We start from the raw sequence: 25222 nt of genomic DNA on the forward strand, positions 1-25222 counted from the left end.
TCCCCAGAATGACCACAACACCTGACCGTCTGAAGACGGCGGGCAGAAGCTCTGTGATATATTTTTGTATTCGAAAAGCAGGCAATGAAAACAATGTCGCAGAGAGAAGCAGATGGCCAATGAGTTATCACTCTCGGTCTGATGACTTATGTGGGCTGAACTTGTTTATTTACTCACATATTTGCCAAAATGAAGCGTTCCTTGTGTTGGCAGCAGCTCTGCTATGTGGTCCTGAGGTGGCCACAGCTACACCACACATAGTGCTACCTACACGCAGCACCAAGGGATTAAGCACATACCTTCAAACCACCTCTCGTTTTCCTACAATGATAAAAGTTGACCCTTCCCCGGGCCAGGGAGTTAAGCAGCAAGTATTTCTAACAGTGGAGCCCGTTTGGAGGAACAAAGCCACAGCCCCCGGATGAAGGCAGCAGCAGCAGCCCCTGCCCACCCCGCCTGGGCTTCCCATCCGCGGGGAGCGTGCTTTGGAAAGAATATTTACATGGAAGAAACATTTCTTTGAAAGAGACCACCAGCTTCTTCAGCTCTTCGCCCATCTTCTCCTCTGGTATTTCTGACGAACGGAAATAATGCTATTTTAACACTACCACACTTTTCCTCTTCCTCTTCTCCCAGCATCTTCATGCCAGGAGATGAGCAACTGGGATGTGAAGTTGAGCAATTTCTTGCCATGCTAAAGCCACCGTCATTCAGTGTGCAGGCATGTGCCGTGACGTTGTTCCCCGGCCACAACAGCTTTGCAAGGAACGTTTTTAGGCTGTCCTTGCCTAAACTGTTGATGCAAGCCCTGTGCTCACCCGGTATGAGGCATGCTGAAGCTGCCGTCATATGGGTGTGAAGCAAAAAGCACGATTTGTGTGTCAGCGAGCCCTGTCACATGAACCATCCCGGAGAATACACATTCTTCTTAGATCATCTCACCCCCTCTTCAGAATTGTTCTCATTATCTTCTCTTTGATTGTTCTCATTACCTTCTGGGTATATAAAAATAAAGCAGCCTTTCTCAGCACATAACAACCAATTATGTATAAATACAGTATTAAGAAAATAACTCAGATATTTTTGCCGATAAATTAGCTGCTGAAAACAAGGGGAAAAAAATGTCATTGTGTGACCATTTAACCCACTGAAAATCATCGGAGAGAATCGTCTGTCTGCAGTTACAATAACGCCACTGCCCTCAGCTGCAGCTAGCAACCAGCCTTACTGTTGTAAAGGTCACAGACCTAAGACCTAAAACCCTAATGTCTTGGGTTTTCTGGACAAGGAGCTTCTATGTTATTTCCCCCCTAGCCCAAGTTTCACCATGTTCCTGTCCTGCACCTGAAGTGACTAAAGGCTTAAGAGCAGTCAGCGTGCTTTACGTACTGCCAAGAGTACTGGAAGTAGATCAAGCCATCCTTGAGGGTTCAGTGGGTCCTCTGAATGACCAGGAGGTGGATGTGATGCTGGAGGTGCTCATCAGTGCCCTCGCAGACCTGTACGCTCCGAAACACGCGGGATGGCCGCATGGGCCAGCCAGTTACGGGTCAGATCCTCTTCACACGCCCTCGCTGCGTCTCGTGCAGCATCCGAGCCCCAGTGCCAGTGCAGAGAAGTCTGCCCCAGCTCCCCGCCCACCCAGCGGTGTGGGAAGTGTTACACAGCGAGACTCATGAACGCCATCTGCTCAGCTGGGGAGTCGGACTTTTTTTTCCCCTTGGTGTATAACAGTCAGTGACAGTATAAAGTAGACTAATACAATCTTACATCTTCCATTTCTGTATGCAGAGAAGAAAAAACAAAGTTCAAATGTACTTTCCGTCTCCCACAATATTGCTCTTAGTTTTCTAAATGAATTTGCTTGTACTGTTTCTTTAAAACAAGAAAAAAATCAGTGGGTGCTTGAAGTTTAACTAGAAGCAACTCTTATTCCAATAAGAAGTAAGAGGCGTAAATATGCACAGTGCTGACACCTGCACAGGAACATCACGTCTACAGAGGAAACAACCTTTTCAGCGGTGCCTTTATTCACTCTACTATGAAGAAAGAACACTACATTTCACACATTAATGCAAATACAATGAAAACTTCAGTGCAGACATGGAAAAAAAAAAACACTCCCTTTGAAACACGTGAAAACTCTGCACATCTTTTTCCTATTCTTCACATCCACCAGTAAGCAATCTTTTTTTTTTTTTTTTTCCCAAACTATCCAAGTATTTGGGCTATCAGATCAGTGGGGCTGATTAGCCCCACACAAGAGTGTGGTCTGTTAATTACAGCGTGTGTTACTTGCAGCATTTCTGTGGCTTGGAATACCAATAACCCAAAGGGCCTCCCAGCTCTCCGGAAGATATGGCAGCTGGTTAGAGGCACACAGCCCAGGACTCCCCATTTTTAAAAGCTGCCCAGTGTGATTTTTCTTGCTTCACCTTTCCTCGTGAAAAAGCTGATGTTTCTAATTTTTTTATTATTTTATTTTGTTTTGCCCAGAGAAGTCCTCAACTGCACATGCAGCCACTTGCCTCTCGTGAGGTTTCCCAGGGAATAAATAAATAAATTAAAATTAAAATTAAGTTTAAAAAAGGGAGAAAATCAGTTCCCAGCGGGCTGCAACTGAGTGTCCCCAAAGAGGAAGACCCCAGCTGACTCTCAGGAGCATCACAGGGAGCTCGCCCTGCACCACGTAGGGAGCAGAGGTAGAAACAGCACTGCCATCTCCTGAGCACCAGCCCTGCATCCTAACAAGAGAACAAAGAGATGTTCCTCAGGCATGTGTTACCTATGGGCTGCACATCAGCTTCCCCTAGACTGATGAGCAGATAGAAGGACATCAGACATGCAGATACAAATGATCCCAAACTTTCCTCTATCTTTAATGCTAAATCATCTGTGCAATGTCCCCTAAAAATAATAGAAAAGGATTTTATTTCTTTTCTCAACTTCATTAAAAAAGAGTTGTTTTGTTTGTCTTGGGGAAGAATGGCAGAAGAAAAAAAAATGTTTTTAATGGCACAGTGATTTAGGGCAGGAAGAAGAGAGGAGACTGTTCACAGGGCTCATTAACACACCAAAACCTTTCACCTGTAAGAGTGAGCCCCACCAGCCCCAGGCTCCTGCTGTGATCAGCTTACATCCAAAAACTAGTTCTGCTCCTCCTCAGCCCAGTTCCCAGTGGGCATGCATCCGCGCGCCTCTAGCCGATCCCACCATTTCCACAACCAGCAGTCTCTGCTCAGAGCTAGAAAAAAAAGGGGAGGCAAGAGGATTTGAAGTGCTGATGCTTATCTGAAAGCGTATCCGCAAATAAGCAGAAGGCCGACTCCAAGCAAGGGGGTTGTTTCTGACTCCTGCAAGACACAGCAGCCACCAAATATGAAACTATTGAACCAAACGCAAAAGGGTGGCACAGTTTGACACTTGCAAAGCATTTGCATGTGGACAGGACTGGCTTGTTGGGGATGATTAAAGCAAAGTAGATCAAACCTAGGAGCGCACGCTCCTGAACACTCTCCCAGGCGGCCAAGCCTGGGCAGGCTGCAGCAAAGCCCAACCAAGGGAAAACCCATTCCTTCAGAGGCTGGCGAAAATTCGGCACGCACCACCTGCCAGGAGCCAGGCATCTGCAGTAGCCCCGGCATTTCCACACCTCGCTCAGGGAGCGTGAGCACCTCCTGGGGAGGGGAACATCCCTCGCCACTCTGAGTGGCTGTGCCACAAGCAGCCGGGCTCCCCCGCTCCACAAAACCCCTCAGCACAGGGCGAGGAGGGTGAGGCATTGCTCAGAGATTGTGGCTAGGTGTGGAGAGATGCCTTTGATGCCAGCGATGCTCGGCTGGACGGAGATGCGGCGAGCGCAGTGAGCGCACCCGCAGTGGCCTGCTTACTACCAGAAGACAAGCCTGGGCTTACTGCTGCGGCCGTGGGACTCCTGCAGCAAACACACATTAACTTAATCCAGTCGTCTACGTTTTTCATCACTTGAATAGCAGATGGCATTTGTAACCTGCTCAAATGCATCGGCTCTCAAGACTACGCGAAGACATTAAATAAAGCAACTAATTCAACTTAGTGTTCCAGCATCTTGCAAATTAGAGATCTATTTGTGGAACTGATGGAACATGGGAGGTGGGGGGAGGAAATGTTAATAGCACAATTATGCAGTTAATACCAGTTTAGTAAGTTATTCAACAAAAAAAAAAATAAATGAGAAAGCGGCATTTGAAAACATTTAGCAAAACAAATTCTTAAGTGAGGATCGAAAGCCATCTGAATAAACTCGGCAGAAGTCTTCCACGGGCGTGGGTTTATAACTATGATTTATGTCCTGATAGCCAGGCAATGAATGCAGTTTGTCAGGCACCTGAGACAGCTTTACATTTATGATTCATTTGCACAAGAAATGCTTTCAACAGCTTCATTTTTTTTAATTTGTATTGTAAGACTATCACATTATAGGAAAGGCCACAGCCAACCCAAATAGGCATCTAGCCTAATATTCGGTTTCCTAAAGTGACCAACAGTGCGGAGCCAGGGAAGAACAAGGAGGCAACTGTACCTGCCCGCAGCACCCTGCTGTCTCCCACCACTTGCAGCGCAAGGGACTCGTTCCCACCAGGATCCCCCTGTTGAGTTGCCTCCATACATGAGCACAGATTTGTACAACGTCATTGGCCTTGCCTGATTTGGTAGGATAGCAGCTACTGGGCACCTGAAACAGTTTTATTTTTCTGAGGATAGCACCACTCTCAATATAGAAATAATTCAGTACAGGCATTACTGAACACTGGGATATGTACTCCAGGCTGCATGCACAAACATGCGTGCATGACAAAAGCCTGACCACAGTTTGCTCTTTCTTTACAGAAGAAGCAGTTCACCTCCTCGTGTCTTACAGAGAAGGAAGTTTTCATCCCCGATGTATTCCATTTAAATACAATGAACTCTTCCCTTATTTTAATTTATTTTTGAACCAGGCGAGCTGAATGTACTAAAGAGACGGTAGTGATATAAACTATATTTTAGTGTAGGGTGATGAAACTTGTAATGAACCATCCCACACACTTTTTATATCAGACGGCTTCCAGAAAAGTTATTTTAGATTATTTTTCTGTTGAAAAGTGGTTATGGCATTGTGAAAAACAGCCTACCCGTAGAAATCATCAAACACTTAGGTCCCCAATCTTTCAGTCAGCCCTAGGCTGGCAAATTATTTAAACTCCAACCTTGTTTTTCAAGGAATTCACCTACACCATCGTTGCAGGATCAGGCACCTCACCACAGGGATCTGCCTGGGTCTTCCCCAGTTTCATCATTATTGTGCTTGGATACTTAGGAGGAGTCATAGTGACGAGGATGACTGAGGATTAACCAAAAAAAACCATAATTTTCAATTTTTTTCAAAATGCAAACCACCATCAGACTGCCTTTGCATGGGCCATCTCCCTAGATTTTATGTAGGCATAAAGGAAGGGATCTGGCAAAGCACACACCGAACAAGCACTAGACGGTGACCGAGGCGCACAAGAAGTATTTTCAAAGCAGCTCTCTGGGAAATGAAGACAAACGCAGAATTTCGCTGTGCTCTAACCTGAGCACCACACAGTGCCCCCTGCTGCATACACAAGGCAACAGGCGAAACACCACCGAACAAGGACATTACCTGATACCAAATAAGATACGCTGCATGCTTGACTACTATTTATTTCCTTCATTACTCTTGTTTTCTAAAAATACTAATAAATTATACAAGCATCTTCAGTACTGGCTCGGAGCAGATGTTTTGCACGCTCCCTCTTCCCATCCAGCCTTCTGCGTTGTGTCTGCGAGCAAGCTGTCACCTTTCCTCCCACCACCCAGCAGTGGGAAATTCGTGCTGAGAGGGAGCCGAGGCGCTGGGCGGCCGGGCAGGGGGAGCACCCGGTGCTGTTATCATCAGATTTAATCACAGGACACTCATCGGGGCTAAACAGCACCGCGCAGCATGGTCTATACACTGCCCTTGTCCTAAATACCTAGAGTAAGAAATATATCGGGGAAGTGATGAAGCCAGGGGAAGCGCCCATCTCCCTGTCCTCTGAGCTAGAAGAAACAAAACAAAGAGAAACAAACATAAGGGAAGGTCAAACGTTTGATGTAGTTTCCAACTTCCAAATAAACGTGCATTAACAGCCTATAAAAGGTCCCTCACACGCAACATGAAAGAGGTAAATGCAGACTGAGGAACCGTGAGGCTGAAGAGGATTTATCGATTGTCAGACAGAGCCAGGGAGGTCTCCTAATGTGGAATACAAATATTTAATCTGATTCCGAAATCTTATCTGCTGCCCTTAAGAAGATTAACATAAATTCTCTTTCAGCAGACTATGAATTTCTGATCTATTGCATGAACTAGAAATATTTATCAAGAAGCAAGACTCGAGCATTTTAACCATTTTATTAGCATTCTACTCAAAATCACATTCAACAGAGGTGGCCAAAGTTCGAATCAGTTCAAGGAAATTACATCACACCAATGTTATTTGCATGCATGCATATTGCATGATGCAGACATGTTGCATCCATACACAGAGATGAAATCATAAGGAAGTTGTTCAAGATCTCTGTTCTTGTGAACAGCAGCAAAAAATAATAAAAAAAAATCAGGCATGAAGATGTTACAGCAGGAAAGTTCTTTCTAAAAAAAAAAAAAAAAAAGTTTAAAAAGTCCCAGACTGATAATATCTGCACTAGCCTAGAATGAAGGGAGATATTTAAGAGAAGAAGCTATATTCAGGGGGGGAATCCGTACACACACCCTTTTTTCTGCCATACACAGACTGAGTACAAGGCAGACTGCTAACATCATGGCTGTGCACTGCTAGGCTCTGGCCTATGAATCCAAATAACTAGCCAGGTTTTAGGCTTGTCCTTGACACTTCTCTTCCCCCAAGTGGAAAGGGATGGGAGGAACAGCCATGCCGCAGAAAACTTGCTCCCCTTGAGCAACCCTTCTCGTTTCTCCCATTTCTGCCCATAAGCTCAGCTGGCACAGGGCCAGATAGGCAAGTCAAAAGCTTGTGGTATGTATTTGCTAGAAATCTGAGGTCCCCAGTATGGTTGGTCTGAAGCAAGAAAAGCATGGTGGATGCCATGAAGGAGGAGGTGGGAGGCTCCACAACCCTGCTCGAATTCAGCCTCCTCCTGCCCAAGAGGAGCTGACCTAGGTAGGGGTTCAGGTGGGATCGGTCAGCACGATGAGGCCAGCCCAGCAGCACACGTACTGACACTCCTGCTTTTTCCCTCAATAGCCAATTCTTAGTTGAGCCACCAGGCCACAGCCAAGCATTATCTCTGTGCTATTAGCCCTGGGGCTTTTACCTGAGATGTAAAGCAAGTCAAATAGCCTTGCGCTTGTCATGAGCAACACACAGTTGCAGCACCTCACCTAACTGGAGCTGAGCCTTTCATCTTGCCTTGACCCAAGGGCACCACAAATGAGTCCTCAAGTACCATGTTGTGTGGGCTTCTGCTTGCAGACTTGGAGGCAATGTAACGAATGGCACATGGACATGCGAATGTTTGCATGTTCACTGTAGTCAATAAAAAAATACAGTTTCATGATGAAGTACGAAATGCATTACCATTCTTAGGCTCTATATTAATTATTTTTACTATCTAGAGCAGAAATACTTCTTTTTCAAAGAAAACAGCACAGGATCACAGAGACAAATCGCTTCCTTCCTATCCTGCTGGAAGCCCACATGGCTGAGGCCTGCTCTTCAGCAGGGCACAGCGAATACCTCTTTGTTCTTTCTTTTGCACACAATAGCTGCAGTCACAAAATGAGTCTCCCCTCAAAAGTGTACACCAAGGATCCTTGCATAATTTCAGGCCGAGCATTTTAATTTCCCTGCATCTTCTTCCAGAGGTACCTAGTTAGCGAGATGTATGAACGCCTGAGGCAAAGCAATAATGTCACAGGTCAGACAAGTCCACTGACATGGGACACTTTTTCTAGTACAGCAGCCTAAATTCAAGTGCCCATTGCTGTATTTTCCTCATCTACCTACTGTGCAGCTAGTATGAAGCAGAAGTCCTGTGGAAAGCCACAGTAGATGATCACATATTCTCTCCTGCTCTCAGCTGTAAAATGGCAACAGCGATACATCCTCCCCTCAAGGAGTTTCTGTCATCACAGGAATGGAAAATCCATCATCCATGCTCTGCTATGGAAACAGTGAGGCCCACATACCTACCCCAATGGAACCTCACTCCATCATAATCCAGAGGCAAAAGAGTATCAAAAGTTAAGTTTGTACCAGAAATCACAGACTTGCCGTTTCTTAAGCCGTGAGCACTTGCCTTGTGAGCTTTTAACTTTAGGTTTTAGCACATAAATTCCTGAGGTACCTTAAGGAAAATAGAAAGGCTGCTCATTACGCATGCGCACACACAACACACACATTGCACGTGTACACCCCTGGATTATCTGCTTTCTCACATTGGGAAAGCCATTCTGCCAGAAAGTACTGCCCTGGTGGGCCTCATTACTGAAGGCTAATCTCGTGTTGCCGCTACCACTCCTGCCACCAGGAGTACTTAGTGCCAAGAATACAAGCTTGTATAAAACTTTAACAGTTTTTCTTCCTTCTGCTTTATCTGCAGCCAAAACATTAATTTTCTGTGTGATATACCCAGTAATACGTATGGAGAATACTTACTGGCACCACCAGCTACTGCCTTATGCTCGTCATGAATTTAAACTAGCCCAAAAAGCTCCACGTGAGGCAGGTTGCATTGGACGCTGCCTGCTGGACTCGCTCCTGAGCTTTCGCACGCGTGTTCTCCACTTGAGCTACATCGGATGATAGGGAAGGATGGTGGCTGCTTGGGGAGGAAGCAGGAAGGAGAAAGCCATGCAGCGCCAGCACCAAGCGCAGGGCCCGGGGGTGCTCCGTCCAACTCCCAGCTGGAAGATGAGAGGCTCGTTTATCAGCTGGTGCCCTCCGGCAAGGTGCTGAGGGTAGGAGCTGGGCGATGGGAAGCTATCCTCAGCCTTGCAATTTCCTAGGCAATCCCAGAGCTGTTCTGGATGCTGCTTTGAAGGCTGTGTGGTGAGACATAATACATATTTTGCTGGCACACCTCAAGTTTTCTCAGGGGATAGAGACCACAGTAAGAAAATTTTCAGTTTCTCGCCTCCCCCTGGTAAAAGCTGAACTTCATGAATTGAAGAAAAGATGCTCCCCTGAGCCAAAGGCACCTCCTCAGGGGAATTTACAAGCCTGCCACAAACAAAACCAGTTTTAGAGCTCCTCTCCCCCACTCCCTGCTCCTCCTAAAACGGGGGAAAAGCAGTCTTTCATAACACTGTGCATTTGGTGGCCTAAATATAGGTGCTACCAGATGCCCCGCTGACGCAAGGGGGTCAGAATTTGAGAACGCGAGAAAATGACTCAGTTTCCGTCAGGAAAGTCGACCTGGCACAATTAACCTGAGAGCGGCAGCGGGACGAGGCTCCAAAGCACTCGTTCCTGAGGCGTGCTTCTGCTGGGAGAAGTCAGGCAGTTCAGGACGGCCGAGGGTCAGTTCTCACATTTACACCTGACAGCATTAATTCCTTTGGACATGAAACACCCCCGGAGCCCATCTGAAAAAACAACGCCCTTCTGCCGCGACGTCCTGATGTCATTTCCCAACCTCCTCATTCAGACGCTGCGAGTAACACGCCGCCACATCCAGCCTCAGTGGCGGCTGCCCCCAGTGCAGAGAAAGGAAAACTTGGTTACGTGCCTGCAAAGCCATCGGGCTCCTTTGAGAAACATCCCCTTTTGCTTCTCACGCGGGTACCCACTGGCCACACACCCCTCCTGATCATCTTTCCAAGTTCTGATGCACTTAAACATGCTTTTTGCAACTATAAGCAGTTTAACACTTTTTCCCTTAAATGTGAGAAGTAAAACACCATACTGTGCTCTGTCCCTCTATGAAACTGCCCACACAGCTTCTTCTGACCCAAGAACGCTTTCCCTCCCTCCCATTTTTCTCCGCAAGCCCACACACATCAGGCAAACTTACATTACTTGAGTTTTATGATTAGCCGCCTGCTGGACCTCTATCAGAGCAGATAAACAGGACCGCATGGAAAAATCACAACCAGAAGGAAGAGAGGCATACAAACGGGCTCCCACTAACCTTTCGCCAGGGTGGGGGAGCTGGGCAGGCTGGATCCACGGGGGCCCAACCCGGGCAGCAAAGTCGCTCCCGACGGCGGACGAGCAAGTGAGCAGGCAGGGAGAGCTGGTGGCTGGGCGGGGAGGAGGAGCGTACCCGGGCAGACAAGTGGTTAGCAGCTAGGCTGGGGAGCAAGCAGCCAGGAATTGCAAGTAACTGTCAGCTGCCTGGGAAGCGGCGCGGAAGGAGTAGATGTTCACTGCCAAACTGCCCTGAGCTGTCAAGTGGATGCTCTCCTCGCTCCACGTGGGGCTAACCCTAACCCTAACCCTAACCCTAACCCTAACCCTAACCCTAACCCTAACCCTAACCCTAACCCTAACCCTAACCCTAACCCTAGCCCCTACACCACCAGCAGGCTTCCCCGCAGCTCCCTTGCTGGGAATGACGGGCAGTCAGCAGGGAACAAGCACATGCATTTGAGAGCTGCTATCATTTTTGGGCACGACCTGCTCCTGCAAGCTGTCCTCCACACCAGCCTCACGGCTTTTTATTGCCAAGGTAGCCGAGAAGTTGCCAAAATGCTGAGATTGCCACAGCTGCACTGATGGCCTCAGAAGGTCTCCAAAAGCCCAAAGCAAGGCAGACATTTAATAAAATTTCCAGATATTACTTTAGTGAGAAACAGCAAGCAAACAACAACAACAAAAAAAAACCACAACCTCTGACCTACAGCATTGCTACCCAATTTTCTGTTAGAATATACCTCTGATGATTGTAACGCTCGTAATTACAAAGCTGAATGCGTTTTCATCATGGATGGATTGTTGTGGGTGAAGTAGCTTTTGGAAGCCAAATGACTAAAGATCTTTCACAACCACAGTCTCAGAGCAGACGTCATTCGAAAACCCAAGAGGATTCAGGTCCAAGCCCACAGACTCAAACCTCAATGAGATCGAGCTGGAGCCAAAATAGCAAAGACCTTAATTTTCCAGCCAGGATGCAACAAAACCCTCATACAGGAGAGGAGATCCTGGGGGTTGCCACTGGGGATAACAACCTCCACATTGCTCTCAAAACATTTCTGGTTTAAAACAATCAAATTCTTGTGAGAATAATCAGCTCTTATTTACAGCATTTTTGACCAAAGACTTTGCAGGATGCATTCACAAGATTTCAATGTCACTGAAGCATGTAAAACATGGTCTTACCTCCAGCCCACATGAAAATATATTATCTTTTAGTAAAAAAGAGCCTTTACAGCACCACATCCTATTTTGACTCTCCTTTTGTTCATGTTTCCACTCCTAGAAGTGGTAATTAATCACCTTTTTCAACAGACTTTCTGCCTAGTTTTCCGTAAACATAATTTGCGTCAAAAGGCATTACAAGGGAGCGGGTCATAGCATCACCACACCTCACTGCCTTTTCTCCAGCGGCATGCTCGGCCCTGCATTGTACACAGAGGCAAAATTGTTGTGTGGTGGTTAGTGTCAAGCTTTCATGTTAATGGCCAGCCTCTAGCACTGATAGTCTTCAGCGTTTTGTGCAGGTCTAGCAAATAATTATGCCTGTAGTGTTTCTGGCTATTTGATGCAGCTTTGGTTGATCCTAAGAGTCAAGTTCCTTTCAACTAGCAGAAATGCAAATACACGTTAGAGAAAAACGCATCCTTGGCATTATAATTTCTACTTATGCAATCTCCTACTGGTGGTTCCACATAGTTCTGCTTCACGGGCTCTTTGTAACTGAAATTTACCTTCAGACACCTACAGTTGTAGCACAAACACACTGAAGAGGTTTCTAACACCCGTCCCCAACCATTTTCTGATGGCAGAAGTGTCACACGCAGCCTGGCACACCTTCCATCTGCAGCACAGCCCTCCTGTGGACAGTAAGGAGGGCTTTGCCTTCTTGTCCAGCCAAACAGATACATTTAAATAAGTGAAGAGCAAAAAAATAAGAGAGGAATAGTTCTACAACATAATTGCATACTTACTTATAAATAGCATGTTTTCCACGTGTGTCAGATATCAAATAGCTTAATGACAACTGATAACTGGCTGATTTCTGCAAGCTGCCATCAGCTGCTATTTTCAAGAGAACACGAGCTATTCCTAATACCGCAGTACAACTCCACTTAGTTGTGTAGGAAGCTTACATTTTTCAACCAGATGGCAGGTATATACTATTTTAACCAAAATCCTGTTTTAAGAACACTGGTCGATATAATGACAGTGCTTGACAAGCCAAGAGGCAGATGAAAGTAGATAACTACATAATACCATTTAGTATCGCCCTTTAAAAAAAATAACATACTTATGAACGGCAACAGATGGGCTGGGCACACAGGCTGCATGACCTCATTTACTGAAAAAAAAAAAAAAGGAAAAAAAAAAGTGGTTTTTTGTTTATTTGGATGTGTTTTTTTTTTAATTAAACTTCAGCCTTTATTTCCGAAATACACTTTGCAAAACTTGGATGTGATTTTTTTTCTCAGTCCAAAGCCTCTGTTCCCGAGTCCCGTGGAACAGAGCTGTTCTGCTCTATTGCAGCGTGATTAATGCACGCAACTGCATCAGCACCCAGCGAGGGAAAAAAGCCCGAGATGCACAGCCACCTCTAGAACACAGGGCTCGGTGCGATACAAATAATCTGGTGTAAAAGCTCTCTGTCATTAGAGCAATGTCTACTAATTAGCAAATAAATTATTTACACTGGCATTTCTATTGCAGCAGAAGCCCATTATCCTGTTCTGTCTCATTGGCATCTCTTAAATAGCAACAGCAAACAGGAGCTGTGAGCTACAGATTACATCTTGCAGAAGCGAAATAACTCAGCATTTTTAATAGGCAGGAATTCAGAACTGCCTCAGCCTGGACACACTTCCTCTTCCTTCCCAGCCCCTTTCCACGCCTGACCGACCACAGCCCCATATTCCTCCTGCTGGCACGGGACGTGGTTTGCCCTCCCATACTCACATGGTGCCGGGGTCCTTCCTTCAGACGCAGGCGCTGGCTCAAGAGGAGAAGCAGGCACAAGAGAAGCAGCCCAGGTGATCCCTGCGGCTTCTCCTCTCCTCAGTGGCACACCCTCACAGGTAATCTGAGCAGAAAAGACCTGATGTCCTGCCAGTCACATACACCGAGCCTTGGGTTTCTCTAAAGCCATACCAAAGCTCTTAGGAATAGCTGTCTGTATATTTACTTTTGAATTTTTTTTCTTTTTTTTTTTTTTTTCCCCTTGGATGTAAGCCTAAGTGAGAAGGAAGCAAACTCTCTCCATATTTCACACCCATTCACACTGCATTTTTTTAAGGGTGTTGCTTAGAAAAAAATAAAAAAAAATAAAAAAAAATTACAAGCTCGTTCAGCTCCAAATGTCCAACCAGACAGTCATGTATTTTCCTCTGGTTATACTGACTCGGTTATTTTCCCACACACTCCTGATGCAGCAAAGGACTTGTCTGAGCAAGCAAGACAACGCTTTAGGCAGCAGATTAGAAAATATAAATGCTCACGGAGCCCAGCACCGTGTCCCATACAGTGAGGCTTGGCTTTCCATCAGCAGCCAAGGCATTGGGAGGTGCACAACTCTCTGAAGGCTTACACCAGGGACACGCCACCAGGTTCAGGCACCCACCAGTGCAGACCCAGGAGAGCCACGGGGCTGTGTGGGCTCCACACAGGCACTGAGGGAGCAGAGTCATTAACAAAAAGATTCTCAGGAACATCTGTAAAGTGAGGAATGAACAGCACATCGTAAGGAATGTCCTGGAGCATGTTTCCCAGCGAGGCTGTGCTGAGACCTTGGAGGCTCTCAGAACCTGGCTGGATCGAGCCCTGAGCAAGGTGGTCTGATCTCAAAGCTGGCCTTGTCCAAAGCAGGAGGCTGGCCTAGAGACCTCCTCAGGTCCCTTCCCACCTGAGTTTTCTTCTGGTCTTCTTGTGTCCGATGTCCTCACTCACTCCTGGCCTCATTCTGTCAGGTCACCTAGCGTTTCACCATTGCAGATCAATGCACTGCTGGCCACGCACTACCCAGGCCAGCAAGCTCTCACGAGCCCAACACCCTCAGAAGAATTTCAAGGCCCATTCAATACAAAGGTCTAGCAAGGCTCCCTCCTCCAGCCACAAAAGTCTCAGGCCCAAGATTTCCCTCATGGCCCTCACTGAAGAGCTGTTGGTTAACCCGGTCCCCACGAGGACCACAAGCTGGCTGTCCAGCTAGCCTGACAAACCATCGCAACCTCCAGTCCCTCAGGAATGGTTTCCAGCAGGTCCACAGCAGCTTTTGCTGGGAAACGAGCAAGAGTTGAGCTCCCATTTTGAGAAAAGGATGGTTCTGGGAATTACATTGGAGGTCAAGTCCTCAAAATTTTTCTAAAATGCCAGAAGGCCTTACAAAATCTCTGTGAAGCCATTCCCATAGCTGTGCAGAACACCTGGGGAGATGTAGCCGTACACTACTTAACTGAAATGGTGTCAGGCAGTCATGGAGCAAATGCAGTCCAGGCAATGGGTTTGCCCCCGTAACCCTTGGCCTGAGCAATGCAACCGATAGTTTGTCTTTCTCAGCTCATTTTCTTAGTAGACAGCTCTTCGAAAACAGTCAGTTCGTCAGAAAAGGAAACCAAGTTAATCTCTGTAATATCAGGTATTTGGAACTACTTTTAGCACACACCCCAATACACAACACGCAGGGGGGTAGGAGCCAAGAAATGCAGAGATAAATAACGTCTCGGCTCCAAGGAAGGATTTTCTAGATTTCTCTGTGAGCTTACACTACTCACTTTTTTTTTTTCATTGAAAGAAATCTGCATGAATCTAGCAAGAATAAAGACATCACTAGAATAACTGAAAATTTGTGTCACATTAAAATCTTAGCTGGAATCAGGAGTGAATTTTATAGGCGGCAATAATGAAACAATGCTGAGAAGTAGCACCCTGACACCTCTTTTCACAGACTCTTTGCTTGAAATTGCAATTACAGTAAGTAGGAAGACAAATCTGACATTAAAAAAGTGACGTTGTAACAAAAGAAAATGCTGTTTTTGGCTAGAGAGGAGACCCTGAATCACAGGCATGGCTTTACGATGGAGTACAACCCACTGGCTGCTGAGGCCCCAGCAGATCATGCAGGGAGGGTTGGGCAGGGTCATCTCCAAGTTCCGGGCTTGTGCTGTGCTGAAGAGCACGGCCAAGGTGCTTGGGACCACGTCCCACCAGTCAGCAGCACAGAGCAACTCGATTTTGTCTCCAGTCACTTACGGGAGCACCGGTGGTCTCCTGCAATGCCACTCCCAGAAAACGGCTGGGCTGATGGTCGTATTCAAGAAAAAAAAAGTGAAAAAGATGTGTCTTAATCAGACACATCAGATACAGACACATCTAATAAATAAGATGTGTCTGTTTTCTTTATTCAAGAAAAAAAAAGTGAAAAAGATGTGTCCACAGAACCCTGAAATGCAGACAGACAGCGGCCCTGCTATCACTGCTGCAGTTCATTTAAAGCTAGTATTTTTCTATGCTTTTCCACGCTGCAATCACATTTCCAGTTCCTTTGCAGACCTACCTGGAGGGACTGAACAATTTGCATCTATCTTCTCCCACCATTCCACATATTATTTGCATCTATCGTGAATGGGTGGAGAATAATAGTGCTTAGTGCAAGAAATAAATACATTTAAAAAACAAATCAGTCAGTGCTGCCAGTCAGACAGATGCAAAAGTTGACAAAATATAGCCTTTCATTATTTTTTCATTCCAAGCAATGCACAAAATACATGAAATATAAAAGAGTGCCTCACATAGATTTTTTCCAGCTGAATGGAGCTTTGACAGTCGAGAACACTGCATTTTTCACATAATAAAATGTGATTTTCCATCAATTGTGCCGGTAATGAAAATGTAACATACAGCACAATCCCTTGAAAGCCAAGGAGCCTCTGCCAAGGGCGCGACTGAGAGTTGCAAAACCAGGAGCCTCAAGGCAAGAGGAGCAGGGGAGAAAGGAAAACGGGTCCTCCACCACTCATTGACTTTTCTACCAGTCCTTCCCCTAAAGGGCTCCCCCCTTCCCTTTCTTTCTGATGGGTGGGAGGGGCAGCCCGAGCACAACCATCCATCTGGTTCCCATCACAGGAAAGACTGCCTATTCTAGCTCCTGCCAAAGCCTGTCATTAGCAATCAGCATAAGAGAGAGCATGAGAAAACACAGTACAGCTAAGACAACAAACCTAATACTTTTAATACACTAATCATAACAGCAGTACTCAATTTCGTTCTTTATAAAAATATCGCAGGAGTCAGGTGGGTCATCCTGGTAGCCTCGCTTTATCAGAGAAACTAATTTAGCAGGCAACGCAAATGTCATTTTCTTCTGCCACAGCACACCCATCAGCACCTATTAGAAGCATCTGCGAGAGTGAAATATGGCAAAGAAGGATAATTTGGTTAAGCGGATGCAAAACCTCGCTACCCATTAATACACTTTGTCTCCTCCTAGCTACAACAGGACAGACAGGGTGCTTAAATCCCGAAGCAGCCGCTATATCCCAGACCTAGTGGTTTATGAAAGCTGGGAGAGATGACCACCAAACTTCCTGCGAAGGAGTCTTTTAATTACCTATCGGAGCTGATTAAACCTGACTGGGGTCAAAAGTGATCTGCCAGCAGGGGACAGAGAAAGCGGGCAAGCTCTAATCCTCTGCTATTCTCTGAAGCAGCCTCGAGGCTCAAACCAGAACCCACCAGAGCTCCCTCTTCTCCCTGACAAGAGCAGCACCTGCTCCCGTTGGCTCAACCCCACAGCCCCGGAGGAGCACATCCGCCAGGTGAGCACCCCGAGATCTCCAGGAGAGCAATCTTCGCCCCACAGCTCCTCCCCTCAGCGCCTTGCACAGAGCAGCACCAACAGCACCACTGACACGTGCAATGGGTTTCTTTCTAAAGCCTTCCCCTCCCTCTGATGCTCTGTACTGGGGGCAGGGGGCAGAGGTAAGAAGTGGGGAAGAAACCTCCTCAGGAGGAACCACCACGTCTCCGCGCAAGGATGACATGCCTTCAGCTCCTTAGGACATCCCTGTCACCTGGCTTGCCTCTTGCCAGCTTCCTCCTTTTGTTAGGATGTTCCCACGCAGGCCTAATAATAGCCTCAGCAGATGAGTGAATACGAGTAACAGCTCTTTCTGCCTACTTTCAGGAAACTATTCCCCCCGTTTGTTTCTCTCATCTTCCTGCTGCGGTATTTAGCTCCAAATTTTAATGGCCCATTTAACAAGGGGAAAGCGTCTTCTAGGAGTAACTTACCCTGCGCTATTCCACGGGCTGCTCAGAAGTGAAATCCGATCATTTATACTCCCTTCAGTAGAAGAGGACCATCCTCTGAACCCAAATAAAGCACAACTAGACACAGAGACGGAAAGCGAGAGTATTTTTTTTCCCATTCTCCCTCTCATGCCCCTTTTGCTGTGTTTGTTATCAAAGTGCTTTGGAAAGTAAACATCACTGGGAGGCCAGAGCTGAGCTAAGTCTGCTCTGACTTCAGGTGGAATAATAAATAAGAAATACTACCAAAAGTCATTAATTTTTGTGGGGCAGGGCATTTATTTCTCAGCCCACAGTGGTGAAGTGACACTGCACTCTGGTGTGCTGGTTGGTGACACGCCTCGTGTCGGTGTGACTACTCCAGGCTGCTCGCTGGATGCCGGGCATCAGTCTGCCACCCCAGGAACGAGGTGCACAACCATGGGAGAATGGTATGGAGAAGTCCTTAGGCCAGCAACGCGGAGGTGTGTGTCCATGGGAGCTAAGGAGGACAGAACGGAGAATGGGGATGGGAAGCTTTGAAGGAAGACGTGGTAGAAATGGAAGTTGGTGCCAAAAAAAAAAAGGAAAAAAGAATGAAAAAGGCTGTGTAAGAGCAACCAAGTTGCTGAAGGCCTACCAGTTAGGACAGGGTAAGAAGCAACCAGGCTACTGCTGATGGATGAAAGTTCAATTTCTTCCCCAGAAGATGGGAAAAATACTCTACCATCTTAAAAAGAACAGAGAAAAGGGTAAATAAAAGCCCTCAGGAACTAGACAGAGCCATAATCAAGCACAGGGAGGAGGACCAAAAGAGGAAATACCCCCAGCAGTACTGGGAGATGAGATAAGGAGAAGGAGAGGCAAGCCCTTGGGCAGGAGAAAGCACTGAGACTGTGGGGTAGGAATGGGGGAGTGATGGGCAATGAAGATGGAGAGAGAGAAGGACCAGGGATAACAGGGAATAGAGCAAGTGGAGGGAGGTGGAAGAAACATGACTACAATCGCAGGAGGAGGGAGAAAAAAGGAAAAAATGATGAGGGCTGAACAGCCAGAAAGACCTGGGAAGGAAAATGTGGGAGGAATGGAAAGCGCAGCACCTGACCAAATTTTTTCCTATTGATCTCCCCAGGGTGCTTGACAGAAGTCTGTGCTGCGATTCCCCTCCCCAAAGGTCACACGTTTTAAAATGATTCCTGGGAGGTGTAGGAACTCCAAAAGCAGCGTTACTCCTTCCAGACAGCCCGCGGCCCTCCTCTTTCACTCCTGTGACCCACACAGAAGCAGGGCTCAGGCCCCCATTTCAATTCTTACCTGCTACCACCTCACCCAAATATACCTTTTACACTGTAAAGGACGTGTAAATGTAAACTTTATACCAAAATTAATGCAACTGCATAGAGGAAAACAAATTCCTCTGTAGAATTCAAAAAGGAGCCCAGGATAAAATAAATATTTTACACTGCTATTCAGGGCATCCTAGTTCAGCCATAGAGAGATGTATTTTGTAGGAAAGTGAGCTAGTAGGAATTTATCTTTATCTTTTAAGTTATCGATCCTAAAGGCTTTGCTTCCCTTTCACCATTATTCTAGGTTCCTAAACATTTTTGCAGCTGTTTTTTACTTTGGAAACTCTTACTCTTAAATAGCAGAAGATACTATGCATGCGAAGCCTGTGAATTTTTAAGACAGTCACTCAGATCTGAGCAATATGAAGAGAAAAGAAGTGAAGGGTTAGAGACGGGCAGACGGTGAGCTGTGCAGACAAGCAGTGCAGACGCAGTGTTATTGCAACATGCTAAAGCATGGCTTGCCAGAACTTCTAACTCCCTACTTTTACAAGCTTAAAAATGCAAATACAAAGTCTCACTGTAAGGCTGAAAGTTGGGAGCTCAAGTTTCAGCTAAAAAGTACATTCCTCGTGCTGCCATTACTTAAGATTATGAAAGAATTGCACGCATATTGAAAAACCTGATTTGGTGTGTCTCAGAACTAAAAAAAAAAAAAGAAAAAAGAAAAAAATAAAGCTTACTTTGTAATGATTTTGGAAAGGTAAAGAAAGGGATGAACAGCATGAAAGCTGCTTTTCATCAGTTGATTACGTATGTTTGTTTTAAAGTGATTATATAGGTATCGCTTTCACAAAAGTGCTCGCCCAAACTTCAATAGAGGTTTTGAATGTGAAGGAGTACTTCAGTGCTGCTGGGTTACCCTGTATTTGAAAAAATAGTTTTGGACATTTTTAAAGTGCATAATGCTTACTATTATATACACATGACATACACTTTCTATACTATAGTTACAGGACAGAACCCAGTAACACCAGTAACATTTCCCCAAATACCCTGAGCACCCAAGCAGCTCTGGCTTGGGTCTCTGAGCTGCCCTCCCTGCATCTCAAACCATGTCAAGGCGACCGGGCTGTGATGAACTATCCTCATTAACAGTGAACTTCTGTGTTTTGATGAGGTAAATGAATAACTATGTTTCCTCCCTAAGTGGTCTATAAATCATCAAGGCATTTAGCCACTTAGCTGGGTGCTGTCAAATATACTTTGCAATGGCCAAACACAATCCATACGATGAACTTACACAGCTGGAATTTTCTGAGCACCAGTTACTTCTTCCCTCATGACTGAAAACAAAAAAATTGGATGAGGAGCAAAGCTACACCAGTACTTTGTTGTCTACCTGAATCCACAAGCAGCCTGACCCCAAGATGCTGTAGGATGTCAAAGGTGTGAACTGTAAGAAAGAGGGAAAAAAAAAAAAGTAGGAGACTCACAGAGAAGGAGAAAAGAGAGAGAAGAGGGGGGGGAAAGGAAGGAAATAGATAATAAAGGAAGAAAAGTATCAGTGACCCAAGGGGGCAGATTTCCTGGATAATGTGCAAAGTAGAGGCAGAATAAAATAATCTATAGCTAAAAGGCAGAGATAACATTCACCACTTAGCTTTCGTGCACTGTCACACTGTATGCCAGCAGAAAGACCAGTGTTCACAGATACACCGAGTCCGATTTGGAAACAGAGCTGCCCCTGTCCGCTGCTGGGGCCGGACTCACACCATTTTCAGCCACTTCAGCTCAGCTCAACTTTGCCTGTGGCACCGCCGTGGTGATGTGGTGGACACAGAAGCAGAGAGATTAGAAAGCATCTCCTCTGCCTTCCTTTCTGCTGAAGTAATTTTAACCTAAAATAAATGAAGGGGGGGAGGATAAAGGATCTGACTGCGCTTGACCTTCTTGCCCCTGGCAGCACAGTGAGCGGAGCCTGGGGGCAGGAGGCTGGCAGGATGGTTTCCGAGCCTCTGACACAGTCAGATGTGCAGCATCGCCCAGTTCAGCTGGTCCTGCCAGAGCAGCAGCTAGCCTGCTCCCTGGTGCTTGTTCAGACCCATCGTCCCCAGGGGCTGCTAAAAGCGGAAGGATGTATTTTCCCTCACATTAATTTAAAAAAAAAAATAAAAACATCTGCACCCTTTGTGCATTCAGTTAAAAATTACACACTAAAAATCCCAGAGGGCTCACAAGAGGGAAGGAGCCCGCTTGCCTTCGGGCTAACCCCGCTAAGCCGGGCTAACCCAGGCCCCAGGCGTGAGGCCCGCAGGCCCCGCCATGTCGCCATGTCGCCATGTCGCATCCAGGCCGGCCGCCATCCCCGCGCCTGGAGGGGCCCCTAGCGGCACTGGCCCATCCCCAGGCGTGGAGGCCTCTCCCTGCTGCCTTCCTAAAGCTGTGTATACATCGCAGGTGTTCCTCTGTACTCCAGACATGTTTGCGAGCTTTGCTTCGCCCTGGGGCCCCGTGAGAGCACAAGCACAAATGCAAGGGGGCGCAGACACACAGCCAGCCTCCCCTGCCCGTGATGGCAGGGGGGATGCGATTAGGCAGGCAGAAGTCAACCAGAAACAGAATCGCCTACTAACACCAAGTTTCATGCAGACAGCACGGAGCCTCTACAGGTCCCACAGAAGTGGGGTACCAAAGGCCGCCAGCTCAGGCCATGTGCATTTGGCTCCCCTCCAGAGGCAATGTGTTTGGGAGGTCACTACATAAGGTTGATGAGGTGGTGATGGACCTCGGGAGGTCTCCAGCCCAGCCTCCTGCTCCAGCAGGGCCACCCTGACTCCACACGAGGTTGTGTAGGGCCTGGTCCAGCTGGGCACCGAGAACCTCCAAGGACAGAGCACCCGCAGCCCCTCTGGGCAACCTGTCAGTGTTTAATTATCCTCACAGAGATTTACTTTTTTTCTAATAGTTGCTCAGGAAATCCCATTTCAGTTTGCAACAATTGTCCCTTGGAGGCTGGCTCCATCTTTTTAACATCCCCATAGGTACGGGCAGGCTGCAGTAAGGTCACCCCAAAGCTGCCTCTTCTCCAGCCCCTGTCTCTCAGCCTCTCCCACAGCGCATGCTCTCCAGGCCCCAACCATCAGCAAACCCAGCACTCTGACTGGTTACGTGATTAGCTACTGCCATATAAACTGGTATAAATGCTAAAATGCATAGATGTGAAGCCACAGCTGGAAGATTAGATAGTTGTCCGGCACAACAGCAACAAACTAAACAACCATGCATTCACTGAAACGAAAGGCTGGCAGCAGAGATCTTGTATGGTTTAATACAAGGGCAAGCCCCTGTCAGGGCAGCAGAGGGAACCTAGCTACCATTTTTCACAAGGCATGACTCGCTATGAAATGCACATGAATATGCTAAATGCCTTTAAAACTTAATGCTTTCGGTATGAGTCATGCTCCAAAATGCCAGTGTGTTTTATACCAAGAGAGCCCTCTGATTCACATACCGAGGAGGAGCATAATGAGAATTCGATGCAGGTAAATTATTTGTAGCAAGACAGACGTCACACTAGACAAATACGAGCTGCAGTCCAAGAGACCGTGCTCAGTGCCTCACACTTGGGGAAAACTAGAGGAATGATTGGCACCTTCGTATACATTGCTGGGGGCAGCAATAATTAGAAGAGCATTAGTGGGGGAAACATACCTCTTCCAGGAATTTTGGCTCAAACTTGAAGCCTACATGACCACAGGCACTTAGCATCTGATGACAAAACACTTTGAGAAAATGTGGAGCTCTGACAGACTGCAGGAGACTCCTTCCCTTTGTACACCATCAAAACCCACCTCTAGCAGAGAAAGGAGGCCTGAATAAACCTCACAGTCGAAGGAAAGACAGGAGGTGGATCTGGGCACCCTGGGTGGTTCTCTGGGAGCAGCTCTCCTCTGATGTGGCCAGGAGCCACATCCCTGGGCAGAGGCAGAGCAGTGCTGCACCCAAGCTGGTCCCTCGCACCCATTCAGGTGTCCTGGCAAGTTACTGATGCGTACACAGCAAATTCAACCCCCGTGCAAAATGACCTCGGTACACCCAGTAAGCTGACACGGTCAAGAGCTGCTGCACAGAAGTAGGCACGAACTCCTGGCTCAGGGACACTGAACAAAAGTCACAGATTCAGCTTCTGCAGCCTGTGAAGACAGCATCAAAACCGCCCAGTCAGACTGGTTAGCTGGCCACTCCGCTCCCCTGCACTGGAATCAGGATTTCCAACTTGCTCCCCAAGGGAGCTGGAAAAATAAGTTGTCACCATTACAGAACTGTGGCAAGACTGCCACCAACACAGGTAAACTCACCCAGGGACCCCAATGGGCTCCAAAGAAACTTGACCCAGAAAAAAAAACAAACCTGCTATTCTGAATGCGGGAAAAATAAAAATGGGAAAAAAAAATGGAAACGGAAAAAAAAATGGAAAAAAAAAAAAAACGAAAAAAAAAAAGAAAAGAAAAAAAAAAAGTACTTCTTATCCTTTCTTTTTCCTTCCATTTCTTCCATTTACAAGCTTGTCTCTGCCTAGCAGCTAATCACTCATTTGTCTATGTTTCTAAGGGAAAAGCATTGAACATGCCCAGCACAAGAGAGTATCAGAACGGTCAGTGCGGTCTGCCCGTGAGCTGCAGAGCCATTGATCTCAGAGACACAGACACACATATTTCTTCTTTCAGCTGCCATCGATCGCTATTTTTTCAAACTAACCAATGCAGAAAAAAACACCATGAACGTTCGGCATGCCAAAGCATACTTGAACTGCTCCGACACGTTACGCTGGAATTAAAACAAAGAGTTATTTCTGGTTTGTTTTATTTCTTCGCTGGTGTGTCAACTGCTTCAGGATCCCTTGCCGACAGCAACTACCCTTTGCTGAGAGCTAATGAAGTTAACTTCAAAAGCAGCCGTGTCCTGGGCTAGACCTGATGCTGGGGATCAGGCGGAGGCTACATGGTGGTACGAGGGCACTGATGTGCTGCTTAAAGTACGGATGGGATGCTGTGGATTGTGAACTCCCCAGAAGTGAATCAAAACCTTAACACACCTATGGGGTCTCTGAACAAGACCGGCTTCCCTGCCACTGCAGTGGGGAGAGGGTCCACACACTTGTCCCGGCTTGAGGACATTCACGGCACAAGAGCATCCCACCAGAGCTGGGGCTCAGCTACAAAGGGCTGGCAACTAAGGTGCTAATTCATAATGTATCCGTAAACACTTTTATTTTTCTGGAGCTACATCAAGGTCTGGAAGCAGAAAAAACAGTTACTCCAACCCAAAACTTGGCACTGTGACCCTGCTTGTGATTATTTCAAAGCCAGCAAATTCCCAGGATAGTTAATAGCATAGTGCTCTGCTTAGCAGGGAGAAAATCCACAAAAACAAAAGTGGAATAAAATGGAGAGGCAGCGGTACCCCCGAGACACCGAAAGTACAAAGGGCTGCAAACCAACCAAGGGTCAATAGCACACAGCTTTTGCAAAGACCACCAAGGCACAGGCTTAGAGGAAACCACAGACACATCTTGAGAGGTAGCAGCTACTTCTCTCTGCTCAGCCGCGGTGAGACTTCAGATGGAAGACTTTGCCCAGCCTGGGAAATAACCCTTGCAAAAAGAGGTGGGCACATTTGGGATAGCGTCCAAGAAGCAAGCAACATGTTTAGAAAAATGATCTATAGATAAAAGCTCAGAAGACTTAGTGGAGAGAAGGCAACAGAGGTGCCAAATACATCCCAAGATGTATTGAGACCAGGTAACTGCATGGAAAGGGCAGTTATCAGTTCTGCAAGCAGAAAAACACCTTCCTCTACAGCTTGCAAGTTTTAAGTAGAGGGTAGTAAGAAAATTCTTTTTGACTGCACGGAGAACGAAAGCCTGGCATTTTTTTTTATTTTTTTTAACAGGTTGTGAAATCACCCTCATCAGAGGTTTTGAAGATAAATATCTATCCTTCTTGGGGGCAAGGAGATGGACTAGGAGATACCTTGAAGTCCCTTCTGGCCCTAAATTTCTAGAAGTATTCTACTTGCACTGTTATACACTTTCTTGTCAGTAGGCTCTTATAACAAGCCTTAAATAAAAATAAATAAATAAATAAATTGCCCTTAATTTAGTTCTGTGAAGATGATTCTCATCTTCCCCCTTGCTTTGATTTTATTGAGTCATCAGCCCGTACCTCTGGGTCACACCTTGTTGAACAGAAGAACCTCTGCTGCTCACACATGCCATAAACACAGTGGATGCAAAAGCCACCAGCTCTGGCGGCGTTATGACAAAACGATGTCACAAGGGGAGCTTTATGACTGCATGGCAGCGTAACCCCGGGTCTTGCACAACACCCACAGATCATGGCTTACTGAATATACAGAATTTCACCGAGGAGCGGAAAGCAAGTCAGAGGTGAGGGGCAGCAATGG

At 46.5% G+C, this 25222-nt stretch overlaps 1 protein-coding gene across 3 annotated transcripts in view; it reads right to left on the reverse strand.

Annotated features, from left to right (window-relative positions):
- STOX2 (storkhead box 2) overlaps positions 1-25222 on the reverse strand; it is a 132097-nt gene that overhangs the window by 79514 nt on the left and 27361 nt on the right. The window contains exon 1 of one of the 3 annotated variants that reach the window (XM_072037248.1): positions 10180-10436. The exons of the other annotated variants lie outside the window; for them this stretch is intronic. The gene's annotated coding sequence lies outside the window, so the exon portion shown is untranslated. Of the gene's footprint in view, positions 1-10179; positions 10437-25222 lie in introns of those variants that run through there. 3 annotated transcript variants of the gene reach the window in all.

Source organism: Anas platyrhynchos, chromosome 4, assembly GCF_047663525.1.
Source record: "Anas platyrhynchos isolate ZD024472 breed Pekin duck chromosome 4, IASCAAS_PekinDuck_T2T, whole genome shotgun sequence".
NCBI classification, from domain to species: Eukaryota; Metazoa; Chordata; class Aves; order Anseriformes; family Anatidae; genus Anas; species Anas platyrhynchos.